At 40.4% G+C, this 22,097-nt stretch overlaps 1 protein-coding gene across 1 annotated transcript in view; it reads left to right on the top strand.

Moving 5' to 3' along the window:
* Positions 1-253: 253 nt before the first annotated feature.
* Positions 254-22,097, top strand: part of Cers3 (ceramide synthase 3) — a 123,697-nt gene continuing 101,853 nt past the window's right edge. The window contains exon 1 of the mRNA XM_008849529.2: positions 254-354. The gene's annotated coding sequence lies outside the window, so the exon portion shown is untranslated. The remainder of the gene's footprint in view (positions 355-22,097) is intronic.

Here is a 22,097-nt window from a genome sequence, read left to right as displayed (position 1 = left end):
GACTAATGCCTGTGTGTACCCAAGGTATGGGGCAATGGTTGCATTTGTAATGTAGTATCTGACCAGATTCCAGTTTTTACTTATCCCAGTGGTGAAACAGGAAGCGGCATCCCATCAGGAAGAACCTGAAGGTGCCATCCAGTAGCTCTGCCTCACGTGACTGATTGCCCTCAGTCAGAAATCTTGACTTGCAACTTTCAAGGGTGGGACTCTGCAAGAATTTCAGGGCTTACGCATAGCACAGATGAGGTGTGTTGCTCTCAGATGAGAACAAAGCTTTCTGGAGCGCTGGAAGCCTTCGTGGCCGCTCCTCACTGGCAAGGGACATCTTGTGTGGACTGACACTTTGGAAAGGTAAGTGCCAGCTCCTACATGCTATTTGGGAACTTTCATACAAGGTGATCTTCACTCTGTCTGTGCATGTGTGGTTGTGGGGGAGGGGAGGGGAGGGGGAGAGAGAGAGAGAGAGAGAGAGAGAGAGAGAGAGAGAGAGAGAGAGAAAGAAAGAAAGAAAAGAAAAGAAAGAAAGAAAAGCAAAGACTCCTTTTTGTGGAGATTTTGTGGGACAGGTACAGAGAGATCTGGAGCCTCCTGCTTGGAAAGCTTTATTTACTTTAAGCAGCACTTGGCAGTAGAGGGGAAATGGGGAGTCTAAACTTTCACTCCCAACTCAGTTTCCTTACTCTTGGGTGAGTTTCAGCTGATTCATGGAAGGAATGGGGAGAATGGTTTAGACTGTGAACTCACACATGGCTGAATGCTCAGCACAGCTTGGTTTGTTAGGAAAACCTAACTCCAGCTGAAATGAGCAGTGGCCACAGCTCCTAGCTGAGTGGCATGGCAGACGATTTCAGATGTTGCCACAGTGCCTGCACATTAGAACAAGCAAGACTTGCTCACCTCAGTGGCATACTTTTCTAAGTTGGTCTATCAGTGCTCACTGTCATACCCACAATAAATTAACTGATGGATTCCGAAAAAAACAGCCTCATGCAACAAGAAAACTTGACTTTTCCTAATTCGAGAAAAGGCTTGGCAAAGAAGTTCTTTAAAAACAAAACAAAACAAAACAAACAAAAGTATTATTCCCTGAAAAGTCCTTACATAGCACTAAGGGAAGAAATCTTTGACACTCTTCAAATGATGAGATGATGAATATTAATTAGCTTCTCTCTCTCTTCCTTTATCCCCCCCACCTCTCTCTCAGGATGGCACCCAGACCTTTGTGTAAACTGGGTAAAGGACCTACCACTCAACTACATCCTCAGCCTTTTAAGTGCTTTCTCTACCATGTCTTAGGGTTCAGACTTAACTTTTTTACTTTTTACCTTCCTTCAAGTCTTTTTTTTTTTTAACTTGGGGGCAGGGGGTCAAGTATAACTTAATCAGTAGAATTGCTGGCCAAAAGACACATTCTTTTTATTATTTCATTTATTGTTTTTATTTTATGTGTATGAGTGTATTTCCTGTATGGGTATAAATACATTCATGCATGCAGTGCCCTTGGAGGCCAGAAGAGGGTGTTGGGTTCCCCTGGAACTGGAGTTATGGGTGGTTGTTAGCCACCATGTGGGTGCAAGAACAGCAGTGCTCTTAATTGCTGAGCCATCTCTCCAGCGTCTATTTTTAGCATTTTGAGATATTTCTTCCACACTGATTTCCATAGTGGCTGCACCAGTTTACACTCCTACCAGCAAGTGAATAAGGATTCCTCTTTCCCCACATCCTCACCAGTATTTGCTGTCATTTGCTTTCTTGATGCTAACCATTCTGACAGGGTGAGATGGAGTCCCAAACTAATTTTAATTTGCATTTCCTTGTTGGATAAGGATACTGAATACTTAAAAAAGTATTTATAGGCTATTTGTATTTCTTCTTTTGAGAAATTGTCTCAAAAGTCGTCTGCTTAGTTCATTGGTCCATTTATGAATGGACAGGTTTTGTGGTATTTTATTTTTGTAAATCTTTATATATTCCAGATATTAATCCTGTCCTAACTACAGTTGGCAAAGATTTCTCCCATCCTGTAGGCTGTCTGTTCATTTTATCAATAGTTTCCTTTGCTGGGAAGAAGCCTTTTAATTTCATGTATTCCAAGTTGTTAATTATGGGTGCTATTTGAATCTTACAAAGCATTCTAACTTGGTGGGTTTGTGATAAGAAATGTAAAAATTATTGAATGTTTAGAGTTTAGTGAGCTGTTGCTATGGAGCTTGGAATAGGTATGCTGAAAAGAAATATAGGTGATGGAGGCCTGGCTTGTGACTTTTTAGGGAAATAAAGACCCTTTAGAAGTGTTTTTGTTGAATTAAGAATTTTTGGAAGAGAAACTTTTGGTGCTTTCCTGGGTCAATTGATGGTAGTTAGCTGGGGCTGAAAGTCACCTGTGAGCATCAAGAGACCAGCATCATTGAGACTAAATCTTCTGGGAAGCATTTCCTCAGGGTCAGCACATAGACTATGGTTCCAGAAGAGGATCAAGCCTCCATCTCAAGCTGGAAGCAGGACTTGGTAATATGTAAGAGTCTCCTGCCTGGTTCTGGTATTGAAAGCATGAAGGGGTCACAGAAAGCAGCTGAGGCTTGGCACCCTGAGAGGCCAGAAGAGCCCATTGGTGAAGGCGCAGCAGCCCCAGTTTCAGTAGATGTCCGAGCACATCAGAGATGCCAGGGCCATGGGACAACCACCAAGGGCAGTGGGCAGGTCTGGAGTGGAGTCACCCTGAGCCTCCCAGACAAGCTGTGTGTGCTGTTGCATGGCAGAGCCAGAGAGGCGGAGCTGCCAAAACCCTTTGGAGCCCAGAAGATTTTGATTGGATCCTAGATGTCCAACCTTGAGCTACTTTGCTGGATTTAGGTTTTGTTTAAGTGTGCCCATTTCTTCCCTTTTGAAATAAGACAGTACTTCTCTTGTTATAGAAGCCCACAGTAAAAGACTTTAAAAAGACAATTTGAACTGTTAAAGTATTTGGGTTTTTTAAGGACTCTGGGACTTTTAAAGTTGTACTGTTTTATGTTGTGATATTAATATTAACATCATACCTTAGGGAGGGAAGGGTTTATTTGACTTATAAGAACAGACCAGCATCAAGGGAAGCCAAGGCAGGGACTCAGGGCAGGAACCTGGAGCACAGACCATGGAAGATAGCTGCTTACTGGTTTACTCCCCCGGCCTGTGCTCAACCTGCTTTCCTATACAATACAGGACCACCTGCCCATGGGTAGTGCCATTCATGGTGGGTTGGGCCCTCCCATATCACTTAACAATCAAGAAAATGCCCCACTGGCCACAGGCCAGTCCAATGGAGGTAATTCCCTCATTAGGGAACCCCCCACCCAGGTGTGTCAAATTGGCACGTGGTCAATTATGCTAGATAACTGTAGTTGTCATCTTGCCACACCTGGGTATAGGGAATCTTAACTGGGGAATTGATACCCCTGGGCAGGTAGTCCTGTGTTGTATAAGAAAGCAGATTGAGTACAGGCCAGGGGAGTAAGCCAGTAAGCAGCTGTCCTCCATGGTCTGTGCTCCAGATTCCTACACGGAGTTCCTGCCTTGGCTTCCCTGGATGATGGATTGTGCTGGTAAGCCAAATAAACCCTTTCTTCCCCAAGTTGGTTTTGGTCAGTGCTTTTATCATAGGAATAGAGAAGCAAACTAGGACAGTATCTTAAGACCAAACATTGACCTACACTTGGCTGTAGATTGGGGTGAAGACATGGTGTGCTGGACAGAACATAGTCAAGAAAGACTGTCTTGAATATTAGTCACTGATTCCTGAGAACTGTGACTTATGCAAGTCAATGAAATTCTTCAAGCCTCAGTTTCTTACTTTATAAGCTGACTATTGATGAATGTTGTTAGTAATAGAAAGGTAGGGTATGTTAAGTGCCTTCTACATACATTACAAATGGTGGCTCTTGATAAATAGGACTTACTTCTCCACTTTGCGGTTATTTGTGAATGCTCTCAGTGTGATAGAGCATGCTCTAGGCTCAGGAGCATCATCAATGATGGAGGTAGCCAAGTTCCAGCTTCTTGAAGCTCATCATCCACACAGGCTGGTTTATTATAGCATGGTGTCTTGGTGGACATCACTTTGTAATCACTGAGATCGTCTTTGTGGAAATGATCCAGCTTTGAAACTGCCTTGAAGAAAGGTAGTAAATAAGTGAATGTTCTGTCCCAAATTTCTCCAAAGATTAGTAAAGCCAGGTGAAAAGCATGAGCATTTATTTTCTAAAAGGCAGGTTGTTGGGTTCATCATTACAAAATGACAGATCAGGAGAGAGATGTTTTTATGCACATACATTGACATACACGTGTTCCTGATGTGAGTTTTCCCTGGTCCCCAAAGCCACTGCAGAAGCATTGCTAGGAGGTGGCAAAGGCATATGGCAGAATGGGGCCTACAGCTCCCACACACTGACCATAGGCTTCTCAGGGCTCACCAGTGTAACTGAAGGATACACTGAGAAGAGCAACCCAGAGATATTTGCCTTCATAAAGATAAATTGAGTACAAGAGTAATTGAGGTATTTCTAGGCAAGAAGCCAGGATTCAGATTCATTGAACAGTCACTTGGCACTAAGAATGGAATTTTGGGGCCAGTGAGATTGCTCAGTGGGTAAAGGCATCTGCCACAGAGCCTGAAATCTGAGTGTTCCCGGAGACCAACATGGTAGAAGGAGAGACCCTCAAAACTCCACATGTGTCAGGGTGGGTATACACACACACACACGCATGCAAAGTAAATAAATAAAACATATTTTTATAAAAAAAAAAGAATAGTGTTTTTGGCAATCTGTTCCTGACTTTGAATCCTGAGTGACTGCATCAGGTGTCATATCAGAGAGACAGAGAGAACAGAGAGAAACTTGCTCTGGAACTCACACAATCCTAGTCTCTCTTCTCTTTGAAACACTTCTATACCCAGTATTCCCGACTCTTATGTAGCCCGGGTGTGTGTATTTTTTTTTTTACTTCAATCATCTAGGTGATTCAAGAACTCTTGTGCAGCTCTAGACAGGCTAGACAAGGGACCGTATGAAAGAAGGCTTAAACAAGTATCGAGGCTTGTTTTCCCAAACTCAGTGCAACAATCAGGTCTATCGTTTTACTGCCTTACTGTTCATATCCTTAAGATTCACCTTTATAACTGACATTTCAAAATGATAGCATATAAACTATGCTAAAACCTAATTAAAATAGATAAATAATGCTTTTATATAAACCTGGAGTTAGCAAGGGAGTGGAGAAATTAAGAATCTTTGAATTCATACAAAACTGTAACAGCCAAAGTTCTCTATGGAGCTTTCTTGTTGATTGTGGACTGGTCAGTCACTCTGTTTCTGAAACAGTTATTTCCAGAGTTCATGATCACACCTGAAAGTCTGACAAAGTCTGGAAATAAACAAGGTGGCTGCTGTGGGAGGAGAGTATGGCTTTGGTGACTTTCAAACAAATTATACCTTTCCTAAGTATATGGATTAAAAATCATTCTGCCTGGCATGGTGGCACAAGGCTTTAATCCCAGCACTCAGGAGGCTGAGACAGGCAGATCTCTGTGAGATCAAGGCCAGTCTGGCCTACATAGAGAGTTCCAGGTCAGCTAGAGCTACAGGGAGACCCTTGTCTCAAAAAAAAAAAAAATCCCTGTCTGTGCCTACATGGTACTCAATATGAAGTTTAAAGGGCTTTGATTTGTTCTGGTAGCCATTGCTTTTTTATCTTTTGGTTGACATTGCCACCAGAAAGTCTATGGAGATTGCTATGGAGATTACATTGACTGATATGAGTTCCCTCTATTTCCTGAATTGATTCTTTTCTTTCATTTTTTTTTTCAATCTTGGGGATCAAACCCAAGTCCTGGTATTTGCTAAGCATGTCCTTTGCCACTGAACTACACTCCTAGTATCTTTGAATTACACACACATGCAAACATACACACACACACACACATGCAAACATACACACACACACACACACACACACTTTTTTTTTCTTTGAGACGGACTTACCATGTATCCCAGGATAGTCTTGAGCTTACTAAGTAGCTAGGCTATGAATTTATTATAATCCTCTTTCCTCTGCCTACTGAGTTCTGGAATTATGAATTACATCTTTAGGAAATGCCAAAACTAAGATATTTAACCCAAATCCTTAAACTTCTCTGTTCAATATTGCTACACACACACACACACACACACACACACACAACTTGTGTGCATATGCGTAATAGGAGATGAACCCCAAAGATGCACACACTTCTCAGTAATGGGAACAATACAAAATCCACAGGCAAAGCATATGCTTAGGTTATTTGAAAAGATCAAGCATTACATTAGGGGCTTGAAATAATTATTTTTATTTTCTGTATCTATATTCTAAAGTGAACTACTTTGTGAAGAAAATTCATAAGTGATAAACATTTAATTCTCTGTGGGGTCCTTGTATGCTGGAGCAAGGCCTGTTTGTCTTATTTTGATTCCTTTGCCAGACATATTTTATTGGACAGTCAATAAATACTTGTTGATTAGATTGATCCTAATACAGATTAGCAATAAATTATTTCAAGATTCAAGCAAAAATTCTCAGGGCATTTTTTTTTCAAAAATGAAGATTACTTGACTTTAATAACTAAATTGGCTTTGAGTCTTTCTCTTCAAAGTCTGTTTTCTTGTTTGACCTGGAACTAAAACTTTAAAAACCTAAAATATGCTGATGCAAAGAAAAAACTTAAATTATGCACATGAGCAATTTTCTTCTGTAATATTATGTACATTACAGGACCCTCGCCATATTCAAAGTTATAGAGTCTCATAATGAACTCCTCCTGTTCCATTAACTGTAACTGACTTTACCTGTATTGTTTCCAAGAAAGATCTGCTTTATGTGGAATTCTGGTCTGTGACCAATTCTCTGAGAACAAAACTTTGTGACTCCCTGAAATAATGACTGAACAACAGCATGCAAGTTTGATTCTCTAACTGATGGTTTCACAGATTACACTATTGCCATCATTTTCAGACATTTTTTTATTTATTCATTTTTATTTTATGTGTATGAGTATATTGCCTGCATGTAAGTGCACCCGTGTTGTGCAATGCCTATGGAGTATGGGTTGTTAGCCACCACGTGGGTGATGGGATTCAAACCCAGGTCTTCTGCAAGAACAACCAGTATTTTTAACCACTGAGCCATCTCTCCAGCCCATTTTTCAAACATTTTTAGTTATTGCTGATAATAAGAATTACTTTCCAGGTAGCTGGTACCATAGTTACTGTCCAACCCACTTCCCCTTGCAATGTACCAAAATATCATAAGTTCTCAAAACAACACACATGTGCACATGCATGCGCACACACACACACATACACACACATGCACACACGCACGCACACACACCCCACACTTTCCTGAAATAAGATCATAAAACAGCATTTGATACATATTGATCTTTACTTTTATCTTCTATTCTACTTTATAAACTTTCTGTCATGGAAATGGTTCTCAACACTGAACAAGAATGAAAAATTAATTAGGGAACTTTTAAAAAATACACGAAGTCAGTGGAATGGACTCAAAATTCTAGAAACAATCTCCAGATTTTCGTTCCTGTGATTTATGATGGTGTTGGTACCACAGCAAGTGGTGTCTACTTGAATATCCATGTGGAAAGAAAAACTGTTGCTTTAAAATGTACACAGGTCTAAATGTTAATTTAGATGTAGCAGACAAAACAGCATACGTTCTAGACCCATGTGTCTGATGTACAGTCACTAACTGTGTGAGCTATTGAGCACCTGAAATCTGGCTGACACAATAAAGATGTTGCTTGAAATGTAAAAAACATACAGCATATTTTAAAAATGTATTACAGCAAAAGAACATAGGGCTGGCAAGATGACTCAGCAGGTAAAAGTGCTTGCTGCACAAACCTCACCACCTGAGTTTGATTCCTGGAACTTGTGGTGGAAGAAGAGAACAGGCGCCTGAAAGTGTCTATGCACATGCCACAAAATAATCAAAATAATCACACATGCGCACCCATGCACAGACACTATATGCACACATACCCCAAATATAGTAAAGTAAAAAAATTTAATAAAAAGCATGAATAGTTTTATATTGATTGCATGTTGAAACAATATTTTGGCTATATTGGGTTATGTAAGATATTAAAATCAATTTCAGTTTCTTTTTACTTTTAAAAAGATAGATAGTAAGCAGTTTAAAATTACATGTATAACACCCATTTTTATTTTCTACTGAACAGCATTGTTCTTGATGACAAAAGTAGACTCTACCTATGACCTTGACACAGGCAGTGATTTCATAAATAAGACACAAAGTAACATGATGAAAAAAAAATCTAGACATTGGACTCCATTAGAATGAAGGACTTCTGTTTCTGAGAACATACCATTAAAAGAGAACAAGGCAAGCTGTAGAGGGAAGGGAGGCATTTGCCATGCATACAGACAGATAACACAGTCATATCCAAGACATACAAATAAGGCAAAACATTTTATTCATTATTTTTAGTTAGCATAAAAATAATGGATTTCGTTATGACACTTTCATACATATACTGTGCTCATATTTACTCCCACTTAAACCACTTGGTTTTAAAAAAGAGAAAATGAGCAAGAGATCTGAACAGGTACTTCACAAAAAAGTTCATCAAGGTGCTAGAGAGATGGCTCAGTGGTTAAGAGCACCCAGGTTTGAATTCCAGCACCCATGGGGGACTAACAACTGTCTGTAAGTCCAGTTCAAGGGGAATCTGACACCCTCTTCTGACCTCCATGAGCATTGCATGACAAGGATGCACTTACATACATGTAGGCAATACACTAATACACATAAAAAAAGTTTATCAAGTGACCCAGAAACCAAGAACATTCCCAATGGTGTTAGCTGCTAGGGGAATGAAAATTAAAACCACAACAAAGCACTTTGTATACCCAACAGAAAGGCTAAAGTTTAAAAGAGAGACAATAAAAGTATTGGTAAGGATGTTAAGAAACCAGAACTCTCCTACATGCGTATGGGCAAGTAAACTGAAATAACACTTCTGGAAAAATATTTGTTTAACCATATCTATTAGATTTGAGCATATGTGTGATCTATGGCATTTCTGCCATTAGGCATATGTCCTATGGAAATGTCAACATATGTACCTAAAGAAATATTCAAGAATATTTATAGGTAGCAACATTAATTGCTATAATTCCAAATATAATAGCTCAAATTTGCATTGACAATAGTGTGGGTAAACAATTTATGATATTGGCACATAATGAAATAACAGACACCAATGAACATGGGCCAACTGTTAATGTAGCAGCATGGATGCATCTCAATCCTAAAAGTCAAGTGAAGGAATCCAAATGCCAAGGATGCATTCAGTATGATTCTGTTTATATCAAGTTCAAAACTGGTATCATTAACCCATGGTGCTGAAAGTTGGGATGGGATAGATTAGGCAGGTGAGCAGTACAGGAAAGGGGCACAGAGAGACTATTCTGTGTATTGACAATACTGTTTAATATTTTGTGAATTTCACTATCTTTGTTTGTTACACAACAGTGACAGTGCCGGTACTGGGACTACACATTCAGAAATCCTGACTTAAGTGGTCTCGATTAGAGAACAGCATGGTTTTAAAATGTCTCCTGGCAATTCACATGTAGAGCCAAGGCTAGGAACCAGTGTGCTAATGGGTCACAACTGACCCTTTGAAAGCCACATCTATGACCCCACCCTTATTGTCATACTGGGTTGTGCAAGGCCCTTTTACTGAAATTATACTGACTTTGAAGACATAATCCACATGGAGAAATCCTGGCAATATAAGGATTCACAATGCTAAATACTGTTTACGTACTGAAATGGTCAGTGAGTCAGCTTAGTAAATTATGACCCAGTTAAGGCCTGTAGCTCCAGTGATTATTTCCATATCTGATTTTTTCAAATAAAGCTTCAATTCTGGGTTTTTGTTTGAAAATTCTTGCGTTTTAAATGTTGTTTTAAAGTACTACATGCATCAAACTAAACTGATGGGTTGGCCCAAATTGGCTAGCACCAAGTTCTACTGTCTGTTTGGAATTCTGACTTCAACTTTTAAAGCTAGGTCAATTGTGGTGACACAGGCCTTTAATCTTAGCACTTAGGAGGCAGAGGCAGGTGGATCTCTGTGAGTTCAAGGCCAGCCTGGTCTACCTAGGGAGTTCCAGGCCAGCAAGTACTAGAGGAAGACCCTGTCTCAAAAAAAGAAAAGAAAAAAAGAAAAAAAGCTAAAAGACTTTGTATAACATTATGTTTCTCTTTTTCTGCTTCTATAGGGATGTAAATCTAAACAGGACATCTAAAATATTCATGCACATATATACTATATATAAATACATATGTAACACACATATCTGCTTGAGTCTCTTGATAGGAAGATATCATATACCCCTAACTATCATTCTTTGCATTTTATTTTATGTCTGTTGTGTCTACTCAGATGTAATGTTGAGAAATTATATCTGTGAATCAAAAGTTGATTATATTAGCATTTCTTTTCACATCCTGGGGAGGAGTGGTATTTGGGAAGGCACTACCATGTTATTGTCTGTGAAGTACTGGAGATTCATGTTCTTTCTTTCCTGAAGGGGAGATGTGGTGAATGTTTTATTGCTCTGTTTCCACCTCTTCTCAGCCCAACACACACTAATGGAAGAAGTCCTAAATTAGTGCTTCATGTTCTAATGGAAGGAAGGGAGAGCTACCCACTCCCAGGAGGCATCTGGTTTTCAGTTTCTAACCTGTAAAGAGGATCTTTCAAAACCACATTTCTTCAAATCATAAAAAGCGATGATAAAAAGTAATCGTTTGAGCTGGGTGTGGTGATGTGACATCTGTCATCTGAAGTACTCATGGGGAAGCAGGAGGATTTTGAGTTCCTGACTAGCCCGGACTACAATAGGGAGACACTGTGTCAAACAACAACAAAACAAAAATGAACAAAACAGACCTGAATTTTTTGTCTAGTGCAAAGTCATCCAGATATTGATGTGATATAAGGCAAAATCAGGTAATGCACAAAGAGGTCACATTCTTAACCTGAGTCTCTAAATATGAAATTTGAGTCTGTCCCCTCAAACAAGTCCTTTCAGCTCTCTGAACTTCATTTTTCTTCTGCAATTTATAGGAGTGTTTGTTGTGAGAATGTAATGAGTGGAGCCTTATGAGGGGAATTTTGGTGCCTGTGATGTGGTATGGTTGTTGGTTATCATTCAGTCACCTCATTTATTTTTAGCAGTGGTCTGTGAAGGGGTAGTTTATTGTTCCAAATTTCAGCTACAAAACGGGTTTCAATGCCACTGGACATCTGAATCATATGCCCTGTACTTTCTCCTCTGCCACCTACCCTTGGCTTACTTAGGGCTGCATCTCACCTACTACTGTCTAAGGACAACCAGTTCCTAATAGGGCAGTAACTCAGACAGAAGGGGCTTGCATCTAATACAGAGCTCTGCTTTTAGCCAGCCTACTTTTTGCTGAAGTGAGGAGGTAGCCTGCTAATGAGGACTAGGAGGCACCAGTAAGCCACAGAGTGAATCTTCAACTGACTGGCTGATGACCCAGAACTTTCTCTGGGAATTGGTGGTTTAGCTGGATTGTCAGAAAGTCTTTGAGGATTTTTCTTGGTCAAAGACCTTCTGGTGGAACACCTCCCGAACAAATGCTTGATATCCAGAGTTCCTGGAGACTTCTGGAGTTTCAGACCCATTGTGGGACACTGTAAACAGGCCCACCTCAAAACACTAGATTACCAATGGCAGCATGTGGCCCCAGCCCAGACCCTTCCCTCTTCTGGGTTATTGTTTCCTCCTTGGCTGGGATCCTGGTATACACAGTGTGGGAGAACTGTGGCCAGAGGAGGGCCATAGGAGGGTCTTCCAAATTAGACCAGCATGTAAGGATGGGGCTGCTTCTGGGTATCCAGCCCAATGTCCTTGGCACACAGGTGGCACTTCATATGATGAGATGGTGTGTGAGAGAGTGACAAAGTGAGAAATTTCAGAACCGCTGAGTGTGTTCTTCTCGTTTACCACCATGTTCCATCAACACCCACCATAAACATCCACCCAACAGCATCACAAAGATTGAAATCATTGGGGTTTCATAAGATGACAGATGAATAACATTCTCACCCTCATGTAATAGCAGGAAGGGACGCTTACTGAGGGACAGGTTAATCTGGCAAGGAAGAGAGTCAATCCAGAGCACTCCCTCCCTTGGGTGAGAAGGCTTCACTGGAGCACACATCAGAGGTTTCTTGGTGTTTTCAGAGACTACCCAGACTAAGAGAAGTGTCTCTCTTATGTACATTTCAGGGTACATTTGGGATCTTTGGAGATGAATATTATGCAACCTTTTTGTTTTCTTTCAGAGTATTCTCCGTCTCCCCCTCCAAAACAGGGTCTCACATGTACCTATGATGGCTGGCTTCAAATTTGGTGATGCTCCTGACTCAACCTCCCCAGAGCTGGGATAATAGGCTTGAACCACATGCCCAGCTCATTCCTTCATTTTTAGAGCACCCTAATGATGTTTGTCCTCAACTTACACTAGCATGACTGGCACAGGAGGATTCTGAACTTTGAATCCCCTCTCACAGCACTCGAGCCACCACCTGATATGGGATGTTAATCCAACTCTTATTGCGTTACTTTCTTCCTATGGTCACACAGGCCCCTACTCTGTAAAACTGACAATAATGATTAGCTTTGGCACTTCTGCCAACTCTGTATTTTGAAAGAAAAGAAAGCCAATGGGTCTGGAGAGAGAGTTCAGTGGTTAGGAGCACTGACTGCTCTTGTGGAAGACCTGAGTTTGATTCCCAGCGCCCACATGGCAGCTGACCATTCCAGGGGATCTGACACTTTCTTCTGACCTTCTTGGGCATTGTACAGCACAGGTGCACTTACATACATGCAGGCAATACACTTATATACATAAAAGTAAAAACAAAAAAATTTTTTAAAAAATCAGGGAAATATTCAAAGTCTGAGTTTCCTTACTTATTTTTTTTTAGATTTATTTTATTTGTATTTGTGTGTGTGTGTATATGTATATGTGGGTGCCCACAGAGGCCAGAAGAGGGTGTCAAATCCCCTAGAGATGGAGTCACAGGCAGTTGTGAGCTGCCTGGCATAAGTGCTGGGAAACTTGTAAGTGCTCTTAACCACTGATCCATCTCTACAGCCCCAAATCTTAGTTTAAAGAAATACTTTTATTTTGGTTTAATAAAAGTTTAATTTTGGATGTGAGGATCAAACCCAGGGCCTTGCACATGTGCTCTATGTGCTATCTATGAACTATGGGCTCTCAGTCCAAAAAGGAATTTTGAAAACATAGGGACCTATAGACTCCAAATCATAATCAATGGATGAGTAATCAGGAAATCAAACTGGCCTGTTTACCTGCCCCCGCCCCCCAGGGAAAGGGCTTTGGTAATGTGTCAGCGATACTGAGCTAGGAAGCCCTATTTGTTAACTCAGCATGTTCTTTCATTCTTACCACTTGATTTTCATTAGTAGGCAGCCATCAGAGAAATGAAATGGTAATTATAGAAATGCATATTGATGAAATTGAAGGATTCCCTTTTTTAAATGAATGTATATTTGAAAAGTCTTGAAACGTGGAAATACTATACCCAGGATTTTTTATTTTTTCTGACTGATACCTTTGTAAGCAAAGTATCTCTAAATTTGAAGTGATAGATTTAATCACCAATCCCCAAGTATTCTTGAATAAATGTAACATATTTTTCAATATTCCAGACTTTCAGATCAACTAACAACGTTTATATTCTGTTCCTCCTGCTTGTATCGACTTAAAATCTGAGTATTACACTCTGATTTTAAGGCGATTCTTGCATTAGAACTAAGCTGGGATGACTAGGTCTTTTCAATACTGACTCATTTCCACTTGGTAAATAAATACCAAGGGCTGGTGGCCATTGTTGGAGGCAGCAACTGCCCTAGCCAAGAGAGAGAAAGTAAATGGTTTGCCCTCACCTGTCAAGGGAGAAAACAGTGGCTGTTGCCCACAGCAGGTGCCGAGTCCCTCAATCCAATGACAGAGAATGGGGTCAGAGTAAAATCTTGCTATTTTGTGTTTTAACTTTTCTAATGATTTAGCAGACCAAGAAGAAAGCAGTTCAACTGTGTAGCCCAAGCTATCTTTTCTGCACCCATTTCTCTTTTCCCTGCCCTACTCTTTGGAGTCACACCCACCCTAATCTGGTGATTACTAGAATCTTGTCATCTTCTTCCTTTCCAAGCAATACTTCTCCCTGTGGGGACAGCAGGCCCTACAACAGGAAGCCCTGCCTTTAAGTATTGCATAAGCCTGTATTTTAAAATATCAAAACAGGGGACTTGCTTCATCCGTGTGCCTTAATAATCCATCCCTAAAAGTGACAGGACTTCCTCTGGATCAGAGACTGGCAGCAGATGTTCCCAACTCCTGCTTGATCAAGTTGTGGCCTCAGGTGCATTTGATGGCACTGCCTAAGACGGTTTCCATGATAGAAATCCTGCAGTCACAGACATCAGGTGATTGTCACCTCACTCAAAGGTGATCCCACCAGTAGCTGCTCTGGTTGACCAGGTTACTCTGTGTCCACAGGGGCATTGTTGAGAAGAGGTGAACAATGACCAAGCACTAATACCTACAGCTTATTGGCATGTATTACATGCAATCAGATACTACCACTGAACTACACCCCCATGGGCACTTACATGACAGGCATTATACTAAGTGATTTAGACAGGTGGCTTTATTTAACCCTGACCCAAGTCTTACAAATAGATAGTATTACATGTATGTATCTTATAGATGAGTGTCAAAACTTGGGAAATGTCACTTGCTGTAGATTGTGTAGCTAGGAAGGGTGAAAACAGCAGTCAGATTCTCACACCCTTACTCTTAGTAAGCCATTGGGCCCTGGTTCCTATATGCCCTGTCCTGAAAAATTATACTCCAGTATATTGGGGTGAGGCATTCTGGGAATTCCTCAGGTAAGTCTTTTCATTGGAAAGTTTAGAACTATTTCATACTGTGCTGTGCAGTCTCCCCAGGACTTCACAGGACTTGATCCCAGGATTTTTTGTTTAATACGATACCAATAATGTAGGCTTCTCTTACTGTAGGAAGGATATGAAATCAGTCACCCATTTCCATCCTGAGAGATGTGGAGAATATGGTCAGAGTTGGGGGGGGGGTCCCATCATTCTCCTTGGGAATCTTGCTAATTAATCAGTAGTTAAGCCAACCTTCAGCTGATTCTTTCCCATATGAAGTAGGTTAGAATAATAAGTTGAGTTACTAGTTAACATTCATCTAGCCCTTTACTGTGTTCAGGTCTGTCTGCATAGGTAATCGCCCTTAATCCTACAATAAATAGGTCTTCGCAATAGGTGGAATTAGTTTCATTTAACAAGTGAACAATGAAGGTTCAGAGAGAGCCACCCAAATTACTTTAGATATTCAGAGACAGGGCTGGCTATCAAACTGTGCTCCCCCTGAAAAACAAATCCATGTTTGTATTTTAAATCTCTTCAATTTGTAAGCTCTATGAAAGAAAGAGTGAGCTATTTGAGGTGGTGTGCCAAATATGCATTTTTGTTAGCTAAATTTCCAGTTCTCATTTTATCCAACAATTACTAACTTGCCATTTGTGTGATGGCTTCACTGCTTTATCCCTTCTCATAGGACAAAAAGAAAGGAAGTAGCTTTGAACAGCACACAGATCTTTGGGGACAGGACACAAAGCAGATCCTTTAGTCTCTCTAGTTGGAACAGACAGAGACAGGTGACTCATTTTCAGTCCTTTGTGAATCATGAGCAGCAGGTTCCTAGCTCCCTTGATTTTGGCTGGACCATTCTGACATGCAAGAATAATAACAGGGTAATTTGTGAAGCAAGATGTGACTCACTTAGTCAAAGGAGGAGGGCTTGCAAGGAAAGACCCACTGGTGAGGCACGAAGCGTTGGAAAGAAAATGCTGGCATGATGCTATTTGTGTTAAAATTTCTTAATGTGATACCACTGCCTAGTAACCCAGGTACTAATTTACAATTTAGTCTCCTAAAGTTAGCAGGAGAAAAGAAAAGGCCATTAATGGAGTTTTACCTTCAAAGGCAGAATTGTCAACCCTGTAGAGTTTTCTCAGAGTTGTTCCTGGTTACTTCGAACCCCTTTTCTTTGAACCCTAATATTTACATTCTCTTAAGACTTTCTGTTCTGTAACTTCACTGTTTATCATTTTGGTCACAGTCATACATATTTTTCTGCAAATGTCAATTCCTGGTACCAGTCTAAGGCTCATTTATTTCCCTCAGTCCTGAGTGGGCTGTGGCAGTCTCTGGTCAGTTAATGATGGGGCAGGGAAGAACCAGAGTGTCCAAACAGGAGAAGCTCCTTCAGGAAGAGCTTTGGGGAAACTGTCTTCTGAAACTTCATGTCCTGTTTCGTCTGTATGACTTCTGATAGTAAAGTCAGTTTATAGGGAGATCCCAGAAGGCCATCTTCTAATTCAGTAAAGAAGCACACTTTATATTTTCTCTGAAAGTGTTAAAATACAAGATTACAATAGTTAACTATGTATATAAAAAGGATGTGGCAACCAATACACCTTACTTCAAGTCAGCCATTAGGTTTTGTACATTGAACATTTACTTTTAAAAACTGGCATCCTATAAAAGTATTAATGTGAAACAGATCATCTTAGAAGCTCCCCCACAATCAAGAGGACTGAGTGTGTAGGAAAAACACTGTTTTTCTGGGTTTCCTTGGGTAAAGCAATTTTATTTCTGAGTCCCAGTTTCTCCATAGCTATAGGGCTGGATTATATGCTGCATGATATTAGAATAAAATTTATTTGAATCATTAAGAAATCAATTGTAACTTAAAGTCACTTGTAATTAAAAAAAATTTCAATCACCCAGAATTTTAGAATGACAATTATTTTCCATATTTCTTTTTTAGTTTTTATCTTTATGCACATATATGTAGATGTACAAAAATACTATAACACTGTGAGGTCATATGACATAAAATGAAAATATAGGTGTAATTTTGAATTGGAGTTCTATATTTAATTTTTCATGTTGACAAATATCACATTTTTTTTTTATGTTCATGAGTGTATTGCTTGCATGTATGTGAGTGCACCCATGTTGTGCAATGCCGAGGAGGTCAGAAAAGGGCTTCGGATTCCCCTGGAACTGGAGATAAGGGCAGTTCATAGCCACCAGGTAGGTGCTGGGAATCGAATCCAGGTCCTCTGCAAGAGCAGTCAGTGCTCTTAATCACTGAGCCATCTCTCCAGCCCCAAATATCATTATTTTTAATATTAGTTAAATATTATTCCTTGGAGTTAATATTTCAAAATGGCCTTAACATTTAAACTGACCAGTAAGATGACTCAATGAATAAAGGCACTTGCTGTACAAGCCTGAGGACTTCAGTTCAATCCCTAGAATCCATGGGGTGGAAGGAGAAAACCTACTCCTGTGGGATGTCCTCTGGCCTCCACATGGGAACCATGGAATGCAAACTCACATACACTCACAAAATTAAATAAATGAAAGAAATTAAATTTTGTTTCTTAAAAATGCATTTTTAGTGTGTGGGGGGTGATGTGTGGGTGTGGGTGCAGGTACAGGTACACACATGTGTACACAATATGTACATGTGGAGGATCCAGGATAACTTTCAGGAGCTGCTTCTCTTCTATTATGGTGGTTTCAGGAATTGAACTCAGGCCATCAGGCTTGCCCAGCTAGCACTTTTATCCACTGAGCCACCTTGCCAGACCAATATTTTAATTAAAAAAATATTACTGGAGGCCAGGTATGGTGGCGTACACCTTTAATCCCAGCCCTTGGAAGGTAGAGGCAGGCAGATCTCTGTGAGATGGAAGCCAGCCTGGCCCACATAAGAGACTTCCAGGTAGACGGGGACTAGGGAGACCCTGACAAGAAACATTCAAACTGGGGCTGGAGAGATGTATCAGCAGTTAGGAGCACTGATTGCTTTTGCAGAGGACCCAGATTCAGTTCTCAGCACCCACATGGCAGCTAACAACCATCTGTAACTCTAGTTCCAGGGGATCCAATGCCTTCTTCTGACCTCCACAGGCATTGCACAACACAGGTGCACTTACACACATGCAGGCTACACTCATACACACAGAAATAATAAATATTTTTTAAAAACCAAAAAATATTGCTGACACCAAGGTTATTTATTAACTATAGTTTTTAAAAGAAAAATTATGGAGCTGGAGAATGTGGGGCTTGCTTAGCATGCACAAACCAAATGGTTTGGCCCCCAGCAGTACAAAAAATAAAAGGAAAAAATTCCATTCATTTTTATGTATATTCCTAGGTAAGATATCAACATTTTAGTGCTTCCTAAAATTACTTAATTTCCTAGAGGATGGTATAATTTATTTGTTACCAGTAACATATGAATGTAATAGTTTTACTCTATTATAGATAGCACTGAATATTATATTAAATAATTTCTAATTTAATAGATACCAGTAACAAAACCTTAGGATATGGAAGTTCACTTAGCTCCTCTCATTACTAGAATAGCTTCATGATATTTAATAGCTTGGCTACAGTTTATCATTTCACAGGCATGTAATAAAATGGTTTACAAGTATTTACCCACTGACTCATTCTAACAGCCCTACAGGGAGATACAGCTACACCTCATTTCGTATGAGGGGTAACTGAGATCAGTTAGTTGTCCAGAGGCTTGTGGCTATTTTACTATAGCCAAAACTAGGCTGTAGTCCCAGGCAGCCTGGTTCTGAAGTCCCTGAGACTGGCCATTCTATTACTCCACCTCCCTGATAGGTGCTGTGCATTTGCTTACTGTGTGCCAAGTTCTGGGTGCTGCTGTGGACCACTGTAATTTCTGCCTGCATGAATCTTGAAACCTAAGAAGGCAATCAGACTGTACAAATGGGCAATTTCCAATTTGATATGTGTTATGAAAAAAAGAGCAAGGAGTGGTTGCAACATCCACTGAGGTCTTTCCTTCATCTAGATTTGGGTGCAGTGGAGAATCAGGGGTCCCGAAAAGCCTGGATGGAGACCTTCCAGAAGCCTAAGGGAAATGTGAAGGACCAGGAAAGTGAGGGTTAAGACATATGGGAGGAATATTCCAGGTAGAAGGAATGACCTGTGCACATGTCCAAGGCTACAAAGACCTGTTTTTGCTCTCAGTCATGGGCACAGGATCCAAGAGTGAGTGGAAGTCTGGCACAGAGTGACTGGAGAAGTAGGCAGGAGTCCCATCATCTAGGGACATCATATAAGCATCTCAGCTCTAGGAGGGTCTACAGAGAGAAGGCAGGGATGGAGCAGCCTCCACATAGAGCCATTGTGGGCAAGAGGACTCTAGGGGAATCTTGTCCAGGTGGAATTTCCTCTGCACACAACAGCAGATGGGAACTTTGCCTAGCACCTTTCTAAGAATTATCTGTAATTGGCAGTCATTTTATGAGGTTGTATGACACAGCTTGATGAGAAGGCCACTGTAGAATAGCTCTGTCCTGGAAAAGAAATAGACTCCATACAGATTCTGACATGTGGATGGGGTACTAGTTGTGGTGGGAAAATATCCTATGTTTGGTAACATGAATTCCCCTCATAGAAAGTAATAGATGGCTTGTAGGACAGTAAGTTTGGGAATTAGTGGGAAGAAAAAGGGGCAAGTTCACATCTTCCTGCAATATCCAACTATCATCTCACCTATGAGCATAGTGAGATAAACTCTATAAACTACTGCAAGGGAAAATAAGGGCTTCTCTTCTCATGTGAACTTCAGAGATCTTTTTGGCTTGTGTAAAAGGACTGGGAATAGCAGATGTGAGCAGCAGTCACTACTCCGGGACAGTGGGCACCCACAGAGGAGGTTGGGAGGACTGGTATATAGAGAGGAGCCTTTATGGTGACAGCACAAGTTGCTGGAACCCCTCTGGAACTTGCTGTAATATTGCCTCTTAGGGTAATTAGCAGAGCTGCTGAGAGAGGAGAGAGAGAGAGAGAGAGAGAGAGAGAGAGAGAGAGAGAGAGAGAGAGAGAGAGATTCACTCAAGCTCATCGGAGGCACTGTGCTTGAGGGTGGGGCTGAAATTCCCTGGCTGCTAGAGGCCCTTCACTATGTACTCTCTAGAACCTAGAAGCAAAACCCTTTTCTCTCTCAGTTTTTCTGCAGTGCCCAGGGCCAGCTGGCAACAGGAAAATATATGATGGGATTAGACTCATTTCTCCTAAACAGGAAAAATGATAAATTCGAGTGTAAAGGCATTAAATTGATAGCTGGCAGGAGCGCCCTACAAAAACTCAATAGGCAAGCAAATCCTTGGATAGTCCTCACTAGGCAGAATGTTAGTGGAAACTAGGTCCCAGTTGGTTTATTATGAAAGAAGTCCTCTGATCTATTTTTATCACGCTTTATATTTTTAGCTATATAGTCTAGATACAAGTTCTTTGTATAAATACTTCAAACTTTTTTTTTTTTGGTCTTTTTTTGAGACAGGGTCTCCCAGTAGCCCCAGCTGGCCTGGAACTCACTATGTAGACCAGGCTGGCCTTGAACTCACAGAGCTCCACCTGCCTCTGCCTCCTGAGTGCTGGGGTTAAAGGCATATGTCACCAAGCCTGGCAAATACTTCAAATTTTTATCACAGTGCATAATTTGCATTTTTATTCTCTTACTGGTAGTTTCTGATAACTAGGCATCTCCAATTTTATAATCTACTTAGAATCAATACAAACAATAGTTCATGATTATGATTCCTTTACAGTCTCCTCTCCATATTAATTAGAGTTGCAGTTTAAGATGTTGTAAGAGAAAGACTCAATTCAATGACTTATGATTGCTGTTAATTTCTGTTGCATAGAATAGTCTAGCTATGATTGGGCCAGTACCAAAGATCTATTTGGCCTGAAAGGTTGCTCTTGTCCTGTCATCCCATCTCCCATCTTCAGTTATGAGAAAGAAATAGACAAGAATGGGCTACCTAAATCAGTTCCACTCTTATGTCACTGGTGTAGTTATATACAAATGCATCTAGCACAGGGAGGCTGGAAAACGCTGCCTCACCTGCAGGGCAGCCACGTACCAGGTAAACTGGGGAGGGGATGAGGGTTTGGGACTGAAATAAGAAATGAATGAATGCTTGGGGACATTTGAATACCTGTTAAGAACAACTTTAGATGATACCACATTTTTGTTACATATACTGCGCATTTGGGGGTTTTGAAATTTCTAAGTCTGCACTGAAATTCTTTGGTATAATTGTAAAACTGCTTAAAAATTTTTTATTTTGTATTGTAAGTTAATTGCTTCTCTATATGAAGCATAAAGTTGTTATGCCCCCTCCCCCTTTTTATTTTCTGCTTAGTTTTCAAATGGCTATCAGCTTAGGCAGTTACAGGTTTTTTAAATGCAGTAATAGTCACAGTAAATACCCATTAGGATTAAATAGTTCTATCACATGCAATGTCTTACTCATCTGAAACAGCCTAACTTTCAGTGCTTTGAGAACTAGAATCTACAACTGGCTCAATCTTAGGATTGTTCACAGGAAGCAAAAGGCTGCTAATTATTTCCTTTGTATTTTATCTTAAACGCTAACCAGTTTTGGGGGCCTGAGTTTGTAGAGTTAGTTACAAAGAAGACACAAATCAGTAATGTAGACAAACATGTTTACCTGACCCTAGACCCAAATTGTAAGAACTGCTTTACAGCTAGTGAAAATGAAGTTCTTGTAGATAACTAACATAGATATCCTTTTTATCTATAGTATCACTCCCTATTCTAAAGTACATTTGTCCTAGTTTGTTTCACATTGCTGTGAAAAAACACTGACCACTACCAACTTTGGGAGGAAAGGGTTTATTTGTCTTACATCTCCCAGGTCATACTTCATCAGGGAGCCCAAGGTAGGAACTCAGGGCAGGAACCTGGAGGCAGGAGCTGGAGTACAGGCCATGGAGGAATGCTGCTTA

This window comes from Nannospalax galili, unplaced genomic scaffold, assembly GCF_000622305.1.
Source record: "Nannospalax galili isolate Female #2095 unplaced genomic scaffold, S.galili_v1.0 scaffold124, whole genome shotgun sequence".
NCBI classification, from domain to species: Eukaryota; Metazoa; Chordata; class Mammalia; order Rodentia; family Spalacidae; genus Nannospalax; species Nannospalax galili.
Note: the sequence above shows the minus strand (reverse complement) of the source record. Positions and strands in the feature narration are given on the sequence as shown.